The following is a 17,533-nucleotide window of genomic DNA, read 5'->3' on the forward strand; positions in this document are numbered from 1 at the left end:
GTAAGAGGAATTCTGTTGAGGGTAAGGCACTGTGTGACATGGACTCTCCTCCCCAGGTAAGGAACAGAAGTTTGAGGTGAGCATTACTGTAGGCTGGGGCTGGCCTGGTGACAAGTCTGTGGAAACAGCCCTTTTGTCCTCTGTGCACTTCAGGAGACTCCCACATCTGTCTCCCTCCAAAGCCTGTACGTGTGTGTGTGTGTGTGTGTGTGTGTGTGTGTGTGTGTGTGTGTAGCAAGGTACTTGAGATCCATCAAAAGTACAGACCTCAGTGAGACTACAGGATGGCAGAGAAGCCATCCAGTCTCTGAAATAGAACATTCCAGAATGTTCAGTGTGATGCACTCCTGTGGCCCTGGGGACCCATGGCTTGCCACTCCCTCTGCTGGCGGATCTCCTATCCTGAGTGTCTGTGGCTTAGTACATTGAACATGAGCAGCATGAGTCACAGACCACAGGGTGTTTACTGCTGCCTCTGACCTGTCCCTAACTGTTGGGTCTGAGTTGTGTCCACTTGATGTCCTGGGGTCCATGCAGCCTCTGCTGTCATCACGAGTGCTCTGACGTTTCCCTATCGGCTCCTGGTGACTATGGTAGCTTCCAAGGGGTTGCATATTGATGGGTATATGTTAGGGAGGGGAACTGGGGAAGGTTCTGGATCCGAGGATGGTGACCAGCGTCCAGAAACGATGTCTGGTCCGTGCAGGCATCTGGTCCTTGGTTGAGTTGTCTCAGATGTTGGAGAACATTTTCCGGGACTTGCCTAAGCCTTTGAAAGGAGGGTCTCTCCTACCTCAGAGAACAGTTAATCATGACCCCCCCTCCCCCAGGTCCTCTCATATCCCCCAGGTCTGCTGTTTCTCTCCAGAAGCTGTTGTGTGGACATGTGGGGACACAGGGGAACAAGATAGGCTTTAGATGCCGGTGGCCTGGAAGTCAGTCTGCAGCGCTCTCGGAAGTGTTCTGGAAGTTGTTAGGTTAAGTGGAGCCGGCTGGCTTTGGCCTAGGAGACGACCAGGGACTGGGAGTTGAGGAGACTCTTGTGTCTAGGACTGACCCAGAGGGAACTGCAGACATTAGGACCAGGCCAGCGACTGAAGCCCGGTGAGGAGAGTGCCTGGATGAAGAGAGTCCCTGGCTTGAGGGTGAGCTGCCTTGTTTGTTGGCTGTGTATTGCCATTTGCTGTGAAGCGAGACTGTGGAATGAGTGACTGGTAGATGTAGAATTAGCAAGTATGATGTTCACTCTCAGCATGGTGCCTTAGATGGTTAGTAATTACGGGGGAGGGGAGACAGGTGGGACAGGCCAGGTGCCACCCACCAGACAGCCCTGAGGACATTGGAATCACAGCATCCCAGGAAAGTCATGGGCCAGCCTTGTCAGGATGTCTTCCTAGAAGGGAGATAGGAGGCAGGGGAGAAGTAGGGGGACACCCTAGCGAGCTCTGATTTTTCCAGCTAGGCTGGGTCAGGAGAGGGTCTCTCCATCTTGGCAGGGACGAGGAGACAAACTTCCTGGGTCCTCTCTGCTCTGTCCTTGCCGTCAGGCTGATTGCTCCTTTGGAAGAGAAGAAAGCTCATTCCTAATTGTCCATTATGCAATTGCAGATTGGCTCTGGAACTGGGCTGAGCAGAGCCAAGCCCTAGAGGGGAGGGGAACCCCAGGCTGGCTGGCTACAGAGCATTTCGGGGACCCAGAAGGGGGTTTGGGAATGTCGTCTGTGTGAGTATCCCAGGCAGAGACACCCTTCCCAGAACACTCCATTTGGCAGAGTCCCATAGTACCTAACTGTTTCAGAAACCTGGGATCTCCTCACATCAGCTGCGTGACTGTAGGCTGGGATGGCTGAATTGGAACCTGCTTGGCTCAGAACTGAGTCGCCCCCCTGGGCAGTGGCTTTCGTTGCTGTTCCAGACACCATTGCGGTTTACAGGTTAACAACATCAGTCTCTGTGGTTCTCAGGTTGAACCCGGGAGTACATTCCAGCTGCCTACACTGTGTCTCTGTGGCCGGGACATTCCTGTGTGTGGTCACAGTAGCAGCCAGCATCACGGCAGGTGTCCTGGGAGTGCCTCTCTTGGGAGGCAACACTTGATTCTGATGTGTCTCCTCCTGGGTCTTCGTATTCATTCCTGCCAGGCTGGGCACTCAGAATAGTGAGCCTACTTGTCCAGAACCACACAGCAGTCAATCCCAGGGACCCACAGCACAGTTCATACAGCTCTTCCTCCTCCAAGACTGGGGAAGCATTTAGATCCCAAGGAACTAAAGGGAGAGCCTGGCGCTCACTCCCAATCTCCTTTCTTTGAGCCTAGTACTTCCCCCAAACTCCTGTACTTGGGGACCACTCTGAGCCATGACAGCCCCCTCTCCCCTGCAGTTAGGAGGAACCAGCCCCTCCAAATCCTCTCCTGGACTCTTCCCTACCCAGCTTGATCGTGTGTAATGGTGGTGGTGGGTGGAGTGTTGGGGACCTGGTGGGATGTGGAGTCTGGGTGGGCTTCCCGAGGCAGACATTCCTGGTCACCAAGGCAACAGCGGCTCAGGAGCACATTGGATTAAGGATCCACTCTGATTGGCTGGGACTGGCAGTGTGGCTGGAGCCTAGAGGCCTAGGCAGTGTGTGAAGCGAGGACCAACCTTCCTGACAGGGAAGTTCTGCATCGTGCTTGGGATGGCGGGGACAAAGAGGCAGATCAGAGACACAGGCGTTTGGAGCCACACTCGCTGCACAGCCAGAGCAGGTCTCTACCCTTGCAGGTCGGCAAAGTTGGGGGTCACTGACAGCACTTATTTCGAGGTGTATGGGGATCAAATGAACAGCATCAGTACCCGACACGTTGCCCGTTCACACCAGTCTGTTCTCACGGGAAGCCGAGACTGTGGGATTCTTATCTCTGGCTAATAAAGGTGCTCACAGACTGCAGATGTAGCTCATTCAGTAGAGTGCTGGCCTTGCATAAAACGGGTCTGGAACACCCAGGCTGGTGATCTTAGCACTCTGGAAGTAGAGGAAGGAGGACCAGAGGTTCACGATCATCCTGGGCTACCCAGTCTCAACAAAGGAAAAGTAAAGCCCACGCTGGTGGCTTTTGCCTGTCATCCCAGCACCTGGGAGGCTAAGGTGAAAGGAGCGACAGGGGTTTAAGGCCAGCCTGGGCTACAGTGAGACACCCTCCCATCTCCAAACAATAAACATAAACAGTGGAAGTCCCACAGGGTGGCTGGCTGAGTTAAAAGCACTTGTTGCCAGAACTGTCCACATGGTAGGAGAAAAGTGACTCCCTACTCCTCAAGATGTTTGTCCGCCCATCTCCCTTCCCCTCCCATCCCTCTCCCCCCCCCCAACTCCATACACTAAATTAGTGTAAAATTAAGAACGGTGTATACCTAAATGAACAGCCAAAAAAACCAAGAAAGGTCCCATCACTTGCCCAGGTCATGGGGGTGGCAGGTGACAGAGTCAGGATTTAAATGCAGCCCGTGTCCATTACATACTTGTCTGCTACACTGTCTGTCCTGTTTCCCAGTGTCCTACAAGCTATGTCCCTATCTCATACATGTCTGATATGTATCTGTGAGAAAACATGAAGACAGATGGAACGTCTTCTTGCCACAGAAGCCCATGATGTGGCTGGGTATGCAGCCCGGGACCAATGTGCTTAGTAATGGAGCTGTGGATGTCCTGCATGTGGGACAGGAGGAAGCTGTGGATGTGATAACTCTGCAGTGGCCCAGAGCGTGCTGGGACCCAATTCTCCGAATGCCTAAGGCTGCAGGGTATCACTGGAAGGAGTTTGTTTGAGCCTACATCCCATCTTTCGAGTGGGGCACAGTGGCCCACCTTCTGTTTCCACCTAATCGTCTTCTTGTCACGTGGGGTTTCTGGAACGCCCTTGGTATGTGGGAATGGAGGGAAGAGGCTGCCGAGCTTGGAAGAGCCCAAGCTAAGGTTTTTCTCCTGAATTGGGGATTGGGGGGCGGGGGTGCGGCTGAGGTGAACAGAGCCTGACCCTTTCAGACTCCTTGCTCTGGTAGCAAGCAGATGGGTCTCAAAGTCATCTCTAGCTGCATCGTGGTGTCTGCTGGATGGTTGTGCAATGGACGGATGACAAGAGGAACTCGCAGGGTTCCTGAGGCAGGGTGAGCCCAGGCTGATTCTGTCCAACTGTGTGTGGTACCCTCCCCCAACTCCCACCCCCGACCCATCCAGTCTGCCGGCAGCAGTTTCCTCCCTTTGGGAACTCGCCCCAGGTTAGTAGTTGGGCTGCCAACCACAGTATTGGACCCCACCCCCACTGTCACAGAGCAGGGCACATGGACCATCCCTGGCCAACCTGAGTTCTCCCCTGGACTTTATCATTCAGCCCGGGCAAGGAGAAGGGTCTTATGCTGGCCCAAGTGAACGCAGCCTGCTCCCCTACTTGGACGGGCCTGAGATCTCAGGAGGTGGGGGTGGGTGAGGGTAGCACCCCTGGGGGGCAGGGCGTTGCCTGTGACACTGTGTCAGCGCAGGGGAAGTTTCCTAATAGCATCACCTGAAGAAGGTCTGGATCAAGTCCTACCTGATGCCGGCTCCTCTGTCCCACCTGGGCAACGCCATCAAGAAGTTTACCGTCTTGCAAAAAGCCAGCTAGTGTTGAGATTATATCATTTTCAAACCCGAGGGTCCCAACGATGGAGGTTCCCCCAAGGTCCTGTGTGGGAAGGGCTCTTGGCGTACGCAGCAATGGCAGACAGCTGGTGACAGGGTCGTGCTAGCCGGTCTGCCGATGATGCTGTCTGGGCAGCAGAGAGTGAGCACGTGAGCACGCTCATTCACTCGACGGTCCATTCAGGCAGTACCAGGCAGCATTCCAAAGAGTTTACAAAGAACTGATTATCCTCCCAGCAAGCCAGGACAGTGGATGCTGTTATTTTGACAGTTCTTAAGTACAGAGACTAGGCCCCAAATGCTTAGACTGCTCACTCACACAGCTAAACTCAAACTCCACACAGCTTGGCTCCCCCCCAACCCCGGAGTTTCTGTTCTTAACCAAGAGTGGGATGTGAGTAGACCCAATCCAGCCCAGCGTTCTGTCCATGTCTTCTAGCCCAAGGGGGATGAGGCTGCTATGTCCATGGCTGGGATGTGGTCCTGCAGCTCTGGAGCCTCAGTTCGGCCTAGCTGATAGGGAAGGAGGACTCTATTGGATTGAGGGCAGGACAGTGGGGTGCTGTCCTAGTCACTCCCCAGTCCAGGACGATGAGCTGATGCCAGGCTCCTGCCAGGCACCCTGCCATCCTGCAGGCTGTGATGTGATAATCTCCTGTGGTGAGTGATGGGCTTTGGCTAGGCCCCGCTGAGCCCTCGGCGGGAGGCTGGTGACTTTAAGAAGCCCTGGCTGGTAGCCCAGTTCTGGGAAGTTTTCGGAGGCTCCAGCCAGGAAAGCCCTGAGCAGGCAGGAGGGGGAGTGTGCACTGAACGATGCTGTGTGTGCAAACGGGAGGATACAGGAGCCCCAGGGACCTTGTGCCTCGGCCAGGCCTCCTCACCCAGGCACCTCCCACGTGCTTTTCTCTTCTCATTCAAAGGCTAAAGCCTTGTTTATAAGGGAGAGGTGGAGGCTCAGCCAGATAAGAGACTTCCCTGAAGTCACACAGCCCATCTGCCAGGCTTCATGTCCAGGGTTCTGTAGGGTCTCGTGGACCTCGCGTGATTGGCCTGTCTCTGACCTGAAGAGTTTCTGGAAGACATGCCAGAAAGGGGTGGGGGCCCCTCAGTTTTCCCAGCCCAATCTCAAACACCTTTTCTCTTATTATCTCCAGTTCCAGAGAAGGGATTTTTTTCCTGGTGACAATAACAGGGGCTTTTACATTTGTGGAGGGGGACACAGAAGCTCAGGAATCCATACTTAGGTGGCCTGTGAGGTTGGGGCTGGAGGCTGAGGTTTCCATTGTTCCTCACTGGCTGGAGCTAAGATAGCAGGCCAGCCAGGCGTGGGAGCTTCTGTAATAGGAACCTTGGCTCTGGAGCAGAAGGGACTCTGTAGGCCCAGTCCTGGAAGTTAGGGTTTTGCTAAAAGAGGAGCCACGGGGAGTGACAAGAGGAGAGAAGACCTGGACCCAGGGAAGGAAACAGTGTCCCTAAGGGGAGGGTGTACCAATCCCACATGGGTAAGAGGGCTTGGTCATGGCTCCTTACCAAGAGCAAGCCAGCCAGCCAGCTTTCTACAAAGTGGCCTGTCCTAGACGTCCTGAGGACACAACTGGGGACCCACTCCGGGCTTAAGAAACAGAGAGCCAGGCTGGAGACATAGCTCAGCGGTTAAGAGCACTAGCTGCTCCTCTAGAGGGCACCGGTTCAATTCCCAGCACCTACATGACAGCTCACAACTGTCTGTAACTCCAGTTCCAGGGGATCCGTCACACCAGCACCCGTCATGCACGCGCACAAATCTGTGCATACAGGCAACATAGCCTTACACGTAAAACAAAACACATAAATCATTTTAAAAAGGGAAGGAGGGAAGAAAAGAAAACAGCATAGTATACAAGAGAGATACTGGAGGCGGGATGGGGATGCCACCTCTACAGGCTGGGTCTCTCCTCTGCCTGGCCACCTCTATGCTAGAGGCTTGCACGTCTTATCCTCCCATTTCCTGTCTGGAGCCCAGTGCTCAGAGCAGCTGTCTGCGTGGGCTCATGCGGTTCACTCTCTTGGCTGTTGAGTCCGAGTTCCCCACTTCCTGCCTTTGGTTATTTTGCTAATGTATAAAGAATCTATAACCTCAAACGAGGTGGGGGCAGGTAACCAGGGTGGCCCCTGCAGTTGATGGTGAGGTCTCCCTAGGGTTCTTGTGTGGCTGGAGTCCTTGGACTACACCAGTGATGTTTAAACTTCGCTTTCCCCGAAGCCCACGCTTTCCCGCAGCCCTCAAAGGCAGCCATGGTGCTTGCACCTTACCCGCTGGTTCCTTTCTCCCTCGGAACCCCTGCAGGGAAGGAGCTGCTGCCTTCCTGTGTAGAGGGAGAAACTGAGGTTCTGAGAGTGACAGGGCTCAGTTGTGGCTCTTACGCAGCTAAGCCAGAGGTGCTCTGGCTTTAACATCCACCACCTTGCCCTATCAACTTCCTGGTGACGCAACGGCCAAGAGGGTACTGAACAGATGCGGGAACCCTAAAGCCAAGGTGGCCAGCATCACAGAGCCCTGACTAGGACAGGTTTGAGGGGGGCACACACTACACTCATCAAGAGGGTAGAGTCTAGGTGTGAGGAACAAAGCCCACCTGGCTGGCTTGTCATCCTGCACCCAAAGTTAGCTCAGCTTTGAGCCCTTAGCACTGGCAGCTGACACGCAGGCATTGTGCGAGGCAGAGGCTGCTTGGCAGAGGATCTCTTCCTGCTGACTGTATCTCTCTGGCTTGGTTGCCCCAGGGTTGGGCTTCCTCTCAGAGCCTCAGTTCCCTTAATGTAGCAGGCTGCAGGGCTGGAAGGCAGGGTCTCCACACCAAAATGCCACACCTCCTTAAACTCTCTTTCTCTTGCCTCAGGAGCCTTGCCTTTCAGAGGGACCGAGGTATGCTTCTCCTGACTCATCCTGATCTTTCTGGCCTCAGACAAAGTGTCAGTGTGTCACCTGCCATCTTCTCCCTACACCTGCCTGACCCTTCCCTGCTGTCCTTTCTTGCATGAGGTCATAAGCACACTGTTAGTTCAGGAACTCAGACTGGAGGCATGTTACCTAGGGTTTTTTATGTTTAGTTATTGGTTTGGTTTTTCAAGACAGTTTCTCTGTGTATAGCCCTGGCTATCCTGGAACTTACTCTGTAGACCAGGCTAGCCTCGAACTCAGAAGTGCTGGGATTAAAGGTGTGCCCCACCACTGCCTGGCATGTTATCTAGGTTTAAATCCCAGACCCCAACCCTGAGGGCTGGATGATCAGCCCTCTGTGCCTGGGCTCCCTCACCCTGCCTCCCAAAGAGAATCAGTGATGATACATGTCGCTGTTTTGGTGAGGATCAAATAGAAGCATTTAAAGCACTTGGCATGTAGCGTTTGGCTGGAATACAGCAAGTACTGAATAAATGTTTGGTGTGTCTATTAGAGCCATGTTGTTTCTCTCCCATACCACAATTCCCGTTTCTGTGAGTGAGGACCCTGTCTCGTTCAATGATTTACTTCCAGTAGGGGTTCATTTCCTGGGTCGTCACAGGTGCAGGATGACTGGCTGACTGACTGAATGTGAGTGAATGAATGAATGAATGAATGAATGAGCGAGCGAGCGAGCGAGCAGATATGCATTGAAGAGGTTCTGAGGAGGTTTTAGTGGAGTTGGCAAGACAGATCTATTTGATGGTAAGGAGCTTTGAGCCTTGCCAGTTCTCTCTTCCCAGCAGCCTCTATGGCGAGCCCATTCCTCCCGTCCCAATGGGAGTGCCATATCCTTTCAGGCAGAGGAACCTCTCTAAAGATGGACTCAGCTTCCTGCTGCCCTGGTGTGACCACAGTGTTTGGTGCTGTTCAGATCCCATTCCAACCACGGGGCGTGGGGTCGGGTTTGAGTTTTCCCTGTGCTCAGCAGCTCTTCCCCTCAGGCCCGCAGCATCGAATCCAGCCTGTTTCCTCCCCCCCCCGCCCCCCGCCACCCACTCATTTTCCATACCCTCAAAAATAGAAACGTCCCCACTGGCCCTCACGCTGCTCCCGTGCCTCCCTGCTCTAGCTTAGGTGGTCTGCTGACATAGCACTTCCCCTGCGAGCCTTTCTGAGTCCCCGTGTGCCCTGAGAGGCTGTGCCCAGTCTAAGGAGGGAGGGGGAGGTACCGTGTCACCCTACACGAAGTCATTGAGGCCTGAGGGACAAGTCTGCTGGATGAGGGCCGGAAGTGGCTTTACTCTCAGGTTTAATGGGCAGCTCACAACTGCCTGTAACTCCAGAAGATCTGATGCCCTTTTCTGACCTGCATGGGCACGCCCACGAATGCGAGCAGGCACACAGGCATACCCATAAATAAAAGGAAAAAAATGCATTTTTTTTTAGAAAATTTAAAAATTAGCAAAAATAGCCAGACAGCGGTGGTGGCTCACGCCTTTAATCCCGGCACTCGGGAGACAGAGGCAGGCAGATCTGTGTGAGTTTGCGGCCAGCCTGGTCTACAGAGCAAGTTCCAGGCAACATAGAAGGGAGACCCTGTCTTGAAAAAAAACAAAACAAAACAAGACAAAACAATTTTTTTAAAAAAAATTTGCTAAGGTTGGGGGGGGGCACTGAAGAGAGGGTGGGGGCCCTAAAGAGAGGGTTGGGGGGCACTGAAGAGATGGTTCAACAGATAAGAACACTGCTTATTCTTCTGGAGGTCCTGAGTTCAATTCCCAGCCACCAACACGGTGGCTCACTACCATCTGTAATGGGATCCGACGCCCTTTTCTTGTGTGTCTGAAGACAGCGACGGTGTACTCATATAAATAAAATAAATATAAATAAATAAATAAATTTTTAAAAAGCTTTTTTTGAGACAGGGTTTCATAGCTCAGGCTGCCTTTGAACTCACTGTCTCTGAGGATTGATCCTCCTGCCTCTACTTTCTGAACGTACCCCACATCCACCAGTTTATGTGGTACTAGGCTTGGTACGCAGCACCCTGGAGTGCAGACAAAGTACGTTTCCAACTGGGTTACATCCCAGTTTAACACATTTAAGTTGCCCCACGCAGCTGATGGCTTCTCTTCTGGACACTATGCATCTGTACAACTGTACACAGCTTTACACCCTGGGCTGCAGCCTCGGCTGTGTGGCCTGACCTTGGCAGGGAGAGCTAGCTGATGGCTGGGGAGCAGCCCGCCCGTCTTTGTCACACTTAACAGGCAGAATCCTCACTCCCAAAGGACTCAGGCCCTATATAGACCTTGAGCCCCTCCCCACCAGGCTCCCCTACCCATTTCTTTTCTATGGGAGTGTCTGTCATTTGCACAGGATAAAACACACAGGTGACGGCTGGATGTGTTCTAACAAGCGTGCACATGTGTAAGCCACGGCCGTGAAGTCGAGATGGGACACTTGCAGAACGTACCCATTTCCCAGTCTTGCTCCATTCTAGAAAGTCTGAGGTTACCGCTCTCCAGAGCGTCAGTCACCATTGATTAGCTGGCCTGGCTTCAAGCTTCACATCCATCATTCTCCCACAGTTGACAGAGAGGCTCCTAGCAGGAGGCGTCTTTTCTCTCTGGAACGTGTCATGGCGCCAACATGGTGAGAAGGAGCCGCCAAGCCTGGGCCTCAGAAAGGAGGCCAGGAGGAGTGAGGCCAGGCTGTGACGCCCTGGGGACCTGTGGCCTGTCACCAGAGGCGTCTATCCTCCAGCTCTGTGAGAATGGGGACCTAGCAGTGTTCCTGTGTTTCTATTTTGTGTTTACAGAGAAAAATTAAAAAAATATTGATTTCTCATGTAAAATCCCTACCACGCTGGTATTTTTAAAATGTTGACATGTCTGTGGGCCAGATTTGACCAGCTGGCAGGGAGCGAGCGGGAGCCTGTGGGCGGCACTGGCAGGAACAGCTGATACTTGGTCTGGCTCTTCCTTTGTCTCAGGTCCTTGTCCTGCAAACTCATTTAATCCTTGTAATGATTTCTAATAAATCCTTCTTATAATTGAGCGGGCTTAGCCAAGGGCAGGGATTAAGTGCCTGGCCCGGGCTATAGACCGAGTCCCAGGGTGAGCAATAATTTGAACCCAGCTGGTTTTAGGGACTGGCTTCCTAACCGTTACCCAAACTCCTCTCAGGGTTCCGGGAAAATGGTGCCTCCTTGCATGCCGATGCCACCTGAGGGGCAGCTTTGCCAGCCAGGGAGTGAGATGTTGTTTCCCTGGAGAGGCCTGAGAGGGTCTGAGCCCTGCCCACTGAGACTTCCCTAGCATGGACCAGTTTCTCCTGTGGGTGCTTTCTTAGCAGGCGGGTGATGGGACCCCAACTTTAATAGTGCCAGGATGGCAGCGAGGCGAGGTGAGGAGGTTGGGAGCCTGGTAGATGCCTGATTAGGGGTTGTGGGAGGTATGAGGTGGGGCCCGGCCCAGGAAGGCGAGGGTGGAATCGGACTGCCTCAGGGATGCTAGGGCTTGGGCACCCCACTTCCTGGGAATGTGTCCAGACAAGCCTGCTATCTGGAGAAGCGGAGGATAAAGATCACTGGCAGGGTAACCTTCTGGGTCCCAGGGGCCAGGCTGGGGAGTGCTCAACCGCAGCTCCATCCCGACTCTCACTCCAGGGGCCAGGCTGGGGAGTGCTCAACTGCAGCTCCATCCCGACTCTCACTCCAGAGTCCTTGTTGCAGGGTCTGTGGGTTCTCGGGGCAGAAAATCATCTGTAATCTCTTGTTTTTTAAAGATGATAGTGTAGAGTGGCCAGCAGATGTGTGTCCAGACTCTCCCTGTGGCTGCAGCCTGCCTGTGAGTCCCTGCGTGGGTATACAGTAGGTACTAAATAAGTGCTTACTGTTTTGTTTCTTAAAACTGAATTTCCCAGCTTGCATCGCACTTTTGAGATGTGTGATGTTATCACCACCCAGAGGAGTTGTTGTTGTTAATTATTGTTTTTTTTTTTTTTTTTCAAGACAGGACTTCTCTACATAGCCATGGCTGTCCTAGAACTCACTTTGCAGACCAGGCTAGCCTTGTACTCAAGAAGTCTACTTCCACTTCCCGTGTGCTGGGATCAAAGCTATGCACCACCATGCCTGGCTTGTCTACCCCAAGCTATAAGAGCTACAGGGTCACCCAGCTAGAGGTGGTCGCTGTGTGAAGCATACAGGGTACTCAGTGCCAGCCTGGGGCATGGGCCAGAGGCTAGGCCAGGGGGCCCTGCCTCTCAGGCAGCTGTGATGCAATGCAGTGCACCAGTGCTGTGTCCTGGGGAAGACTTCATGCTGGCTCTGTCCCCTCACTCTGAAGTTTCTGGAGCTTCAGTTTCTCAATCTGTGAAATGAAAAGAAAAGAGCGCTTCCTGTCCTGACGGGTTGTGAGGAAGGCCCGCCTTAAAGTGCATACTCACAGCACCTCTGTAAGGTGGCTGTGGAATTGCCCTGGTCTTTTAAGGACAGGGGACAGACAGGTCCCCAGTCTAGTCAGTGGAGCTTAATCTACATTCCAGAATTCCCCATAAAAGAGACACCCTGCCTCCTCGGCCTTCTTTGTTCGTTTCAGACAGGATATCATATGGCTAGTATAGGCTAGCTTCCAGTTCTGTGTAGCTGAGGATAGCCTTAAAGTTGTCATCTTCCTGGGCCATCATTCCTAGGCCAACTTATTTTGGGTGCTGGGTGAATTTTGTGTTAAATTACTTTATTTTAAGCCTATGACTGTTTGTGTATATGCCTGTATAGCACATGTATATCTAGTGTCTGCAGATGCCAGAGGAGGGCTTCAATCCCTTGGGACTGGAGGTACAGATGGTAATGAGCCTCTGTGTGGGTGCTGGGAATCAAACCTGGATCCTCTACAATAGCAGCCAGTGCTCTAACCACTGACCATTTCTCCAGCCCTGACTTTCTTCTTTTCTTTTCTTTTCTTTCCTTTTCTTTTCTTTTTTCTCTTCTCTTCTCTTATTTTTTTTCTTTCTTTCTTTTCCATTTTCTTTGAGATAGTCTCATATATCCTCCGCCCTCCAGCTTAGTATGGAGCGGTGGATGGCCTTAAACTTCTGATCCTCTTGCCTAGCCCCGCACCCCCGTGCGGGAATCACGGGCGTGTACTGCACATCCAGTATCTGCTGTTTTGTTCTGTCCTGGGTGTTGAGCTAGAGCTTCATGTGTCTTAAGCCTATATCAACTGAGCCACACCCTCGGCCTGTCCAGCACCTCTGTGTTTATTAAAGAGCAAGTTGATGTGAGATCTGTCATGTCGCCATGTCACCTTCCAGTCCCCGCAGCCCTCGCCCTAATCATCACTTGCTGTCCGAGGAATAAGAACCCTGATTGTCATTCACTGGCTGCGTGACTTTGGACAAGAGACTGGGCGTCTCTGAACTTATTTCTCGACCTTGAGAAGGACTCTTGCCCACCTCTGACCTCAGTGGGGTTGATAGACCGTCCACAAAAGTAGGCTGTCTTGGGGTTCAGAAACCTGGAGTGTACATACGCTCCTGTCTCATCTGTTCTTCCTCTCCCCAGCCCCAGCCTGCCCACCAGGGTAACACAAACAATAATTACAGCACTTCCACAAGCTGTTTCCTGGTTGGACCTAATTACCGAGCAGGTCAGTCACGTTGTAAATATCATTAAACCAGACAGATTAGCTTTGTCCTAAGTTTTATGTGATTAGATCAGCAAATTGCTCCAGCGCCCTCGGCCTCTTCAGCCTGGCACTTCCGCAGCCTGGCTGTCCCTCACAAAGGTGCTGGAGCGCCAAGGTGCAGGTGTCTGTCTGTGGCTCTGGAGGACTCGGGCCTCTCGCACAGTGCGCTGAGAAGACTGGGGGATGATGCCTGAGGTGGACAGCAACAAACAGGTGCGAGGAGGGAAGGCGGGAGGTGCTGGCTGCTCTTGTGGTGGAACTGGCTGCTGTGTGATGGAACCTGCAGGAATGGCTCCCAGACTCAGAGGTTTTCCAGATGTGTGGCTGTTGGGCAGGTATGAACACCCTCAGTGTGAGCGCCTTCTGTGTGAGCACCCTCTGTGTGAGCACCCTCTGTGTGAGTGCCCTCTGTGTGAGCACCCTCTGTGTGAGCGCCCTCTGTGTGAGAGCCCTCTGTGTGAGCGCCCTCTGTGTGAGCATTCTCTTTGTGAGCACCCTCTGTGTGAACACCCTCTGTGTGAGAGCCCTCTGTGTGAGAGCCCTCTGTGAGCTCCCTCTGTGTGAGTACCCTCTGTGTGAGCTCCCTTTGTGTGAGTGCCCTCTGTGTGAGCACCCTCTATGAGCATCCTCTGTGTGAGCATTCTCTTTGTGAGCACCCTCTGTGTGAACACCCTCTACAGTCCTTTCAGTTGTCTGTTGGTCTTCCTTTTTCCCTCCTGAAGAGCTGGCTCTTTTACAGTACACCACCTGTTGGGGACTGTGACTGAATGCCACTTTCCTGCTAGGTACCGAGCTAAGTATTTTATATGAGCTATGTTAGCTCAGCACACGTGAAGACCCTGTGTGCTGGGTCCTCCTCCCATCCCTATGAAATGATGAAAGCCACAGTATAGGAAGCGACTGAAGTACCAAAGCCATGCTGTGTTTAGATTGAGACACTGAAGGCCGGTTTGTGAGGAGTGGGGAAGGGGCCTGGTAAAGTCCCAGAAGACTGCCTAGAGGAAGATTTTTTGAGCTGAGGAGTTAGCTTGTCATGGACATGCAAAGGCTTGGGAGCAGGAACCTGTCCATTAGGGGACTGGACCCTATGTGCGTGGAATGGATCTGTGAGGGATGAAGCAGGAGAGATGCTAAGAGTCTGACCCTGGGGTACCACACATGTCTAATTGGTCCATATTGTGGACCTAAACCCAGGAGATCCTGAGGGGAGGCACTGTCAGCTGCTTTGGTGCCCATGGTAAAGGTGGCCCATGCCTGGCTGTCCACTGTGGAGGTGGCCGTCAGCAGTCAGCATTCAGTACCCCCAGGAAGTTGGTCTGTTAGCAGGAGACCAGCTGGATCTTGTCAGTCAATTTACCTCTTTGTTCCCAGAATTCAATGGGAGATGAGCCACAGGGAGATCCAGGGACTAGAAGCGGCTGAGCTGCTGGGGACATGACTGGAGGTCAGAGGTGACTGATGGGGACAACCCATGCGTTAGGGAAGATGGGAGGTGAACATGGATCAACTGGGCATGTGTAGTCTCTGTCATACTGCACAAGAACATAGCGACCCAGTCCCCAGCAGGGCTGCCATGTGTCTCAAAAGAAATAGTAAAGAACCCGACCTATCCTGTGTATTCTAACCTCAGGTGGTTCCCTAACCCTCGACTTCAGTCCCCCACCCCACACCACACCCCTCTTCTGCTTCTTACCCTACACCCCCCTTCCCTTCATATGCCTATGCCATGAGAACCTGTGGTGGCTCAAAGCTGTGTCTCTTTCCCCACCTACCAAGCTCTATCCCTGTATTCCCATAGCTCAGGTGGAGTGACCTGTGACCTCCAAGGAGTCTGGCCTAAGACCTAGGCCCTGGTGAGGAGCCACAAGAAAAGGAGGAATGAAAGGAGATGAGGCGAATCTGAGGTCAAGTGTTTGTTGTGTTAGTTGGCAGGCCTCAATTTCCAAACCTGTGATATGGGTGTCCCAGGACTGGCCCCATAAAGTGATCATAGATATGAAGAAGGTGAAGTCATAAAGGAACCTTGGATCTAGGCACTGTCAGAGTCAGCGACTTGGGGATGTGTGGCTGCTATTATTATTATTGTTGTTGTTCTTGTTATTATTATTATTATTATTATTATTATTATTATTATTAATTATCCAAGGCCTTGGGCATGCAAAGCAGGTACCCTACACTGAACTCTATCACTAACCTCTGTCAGTTATATTTATTTATTATTTTGCTTGAAGCAGAGTATGTGCCTGCTCACACAGGGGCAGTGTTCACATTACACAAACACACACACACACACACACACACACACACACACACACACACGCTATGGGAGAACAATACAAATAACACAGGCACCTGCTGTGGAGCTGACCCTGATCTCTATTGCCTCATTATGTATCACAACACTCCTGTGTGTGTGTGTGGGGGGGGGTGTCTGTTAGTTACCCAATTTTCCAAATGATACAACTGAGGCATAGAGACGAGGCTCTTGATCAACGAGTGGGGCAGGGGATTGAGGTTTGAAGTGAGCGTTTTGGCAGGCTCCGTCTTCACGCCTGTTGAACGAGTGTGTACTGGGTGACACGTAGCATCCCGCAGATCCCAGCCTGTTGTTGGCAGAAATGAATGATGGGCGCTCGGCCATGAGAGTGGCCTCCGCCCCCGGAGCAATGGAGACTTAGAAACAGAATGTAAAAACAGCTCAGGGTGTGGCTTCCCGGCCCAGGCTTGAAACTCTGCTGTCTTTGCCACCTCTGACACGCTCTAAGATTCCCCACATATCCCCTGCCTTGGGCAAACCAACCACAAGAGTCATATGAATGACTAAAGCTGTTGGGGCCCATGGGATTCCTGGGTACCACCAGGCCACAGGCTTTTGTCATCAGAAACATTGGAACATCTTTGTGTCTCGCTTGTGGCTTGTGCTCGTCCCAGACCCACAATGGCAGACACAGAGTTTCCAGATCTGCCACCATCTCATCTGGTTCTTGTCACTTTCCCTGTACAGCTGGGCACTGGGGACCCAGGACCCACATTCCACAGGGAGCAGCCATTCCCGCTTCTTTGTTCTTGATCTCAGCCAAGCCCTCCTTGTGAGCTCCAGGCCCAGATGCAGCCCAGATTTCTGGAGTGGGGTGAGGTTGGGGAAGGCTCCCCACAAAGCAGTTCAGCTTTCCTGAAGCTTGGGCAGGGCGTGGCACATATAACCACAAATGAGACCATTAAAACAAGCCCTGGCCATTCCACCAGCCCAGGTCCTAGTCTTCCCCGGCATCCAGACTTCATGAAGTCCCCACTGGAAGTAGCAGTGCCTGCCACAAAGAACACAGGCCTGGCCTCCACGACCCAGGCTTGTGACCTGACTCTGGTTCTGACTGACTTACTGTGTGGCCTGGCCTCCTTGAGGACAGCTTAATGAAGCCAGCATGGGTTGGTTTGCAGGTTGGTAGAAAAGCTCATATCCCAGTTATCTTAGGGTCCAGCCAGGCCACTGGTGAATCCTCCGTCATCTATCTGTTAGGTGGAGAGAAGGATGTTGACTGAGAGGGCTGAAGTGCTCTGAGACAAGACATCTTAAGTGACACCCAGTAGGTGTAGGGTCCAATTTCCTTAGCCCCTTTCTCTATCTATGGAAGACACACAGTCTGGGCATGCCCAGGAAGCAGGAATGGGGCGGGGCTTTTGTGAGCTGAAAAATCTTTCTGTGATGTTTATTTCACTTGAGAGGTACTTGGGCCGCTTATGTCATCTAGCCACTAACAGCTGGAGCAGGATGGATGGGAGGTGGTTGTCCATCCACCCGTTTGCGCCTTTGCTCAAACATCTAGAGGCTGCAGCCACAGAGTGAGCTCCCGGGGGAGCAGAGCAGGCTCTGTCTTCAGAGATGCCTGGTCTAGGGAAGTGGCATGGGGAGGAGACTGGAGGGATACATGGGGATGGGAGCAGATGCTGTCAGTGGTCAGGAGGTTTCCCAGAAGTCTCTGAAATGAACTGGAAGTGCGGGAGGAGCCAGTGTTTAACCTGCCCACAAGCTGTTTCACATAGTTCTGGTTTCGTTTAGTGTAAGAGGGGCCAAGAAAACCCACAAAAGAGAAAGGGTATCAGGCTGAGAGGAGAGGGTGGGAAGCAGAAGTTGTCACTTCCCTGGCCCTCTTAGGTCCCAGAGAATGTGCCGGAGGAACCAAAACTCTTTTCCTCTGGTGACTGATTAGCACCTGTCAATGTAGCCAAATCTCTTGTTTAGGAAACCCTTCTCGAGCCAGGC

The 17,533-nt window shown here is 52.6% G+C and overlaps 1 protein-coding gene and 1 long non-coding RNA gene across 2 annotated transcripts in view; one reads left to right on the forward strand and one right to left on the reverse strand.

The window, feature by feature from the left end:
• Ece1 (endothelin converting enzyme 1) overlaps positions 1–17,533 on the forward strand; it is a 100,510-nt gene that overhangs the window by 27,473 nt on the left and 55,504 nt on the right. The gene's annotated exons all lie outside the window — the stretch shown is intronic.
• On the reverse strand, positions 1,255–5,091 carry LOC116096888. Its single transcript, XR_004121150.1, has 2 exons — positions 4,568–5,091; positions 1,255–3,003 (listed from the first exon to the last, which is right to left on the reverse strand). It is a non-coding gene; the product is annotated as an uncharacterized LOC116096888 (long non-coding RNA).

The sequence above is a fragment of the Mastomys coucha genome, unplaced genomic scaffold, assembly GCF_008632895.1.
Source record: "Mastomys coucha isolate ucsf_1 unplaced genomic scaffold, UCSF_Mcou_1 pScaffold18, whole genome shotgun sequence".
NCBI classification, from domain to species: domain Eukaryota; kingdom Metazoa; phylum Chordata; class Mammalia; order Rodentia; family Muridae; genus Mastomys; species Mastomys coucha.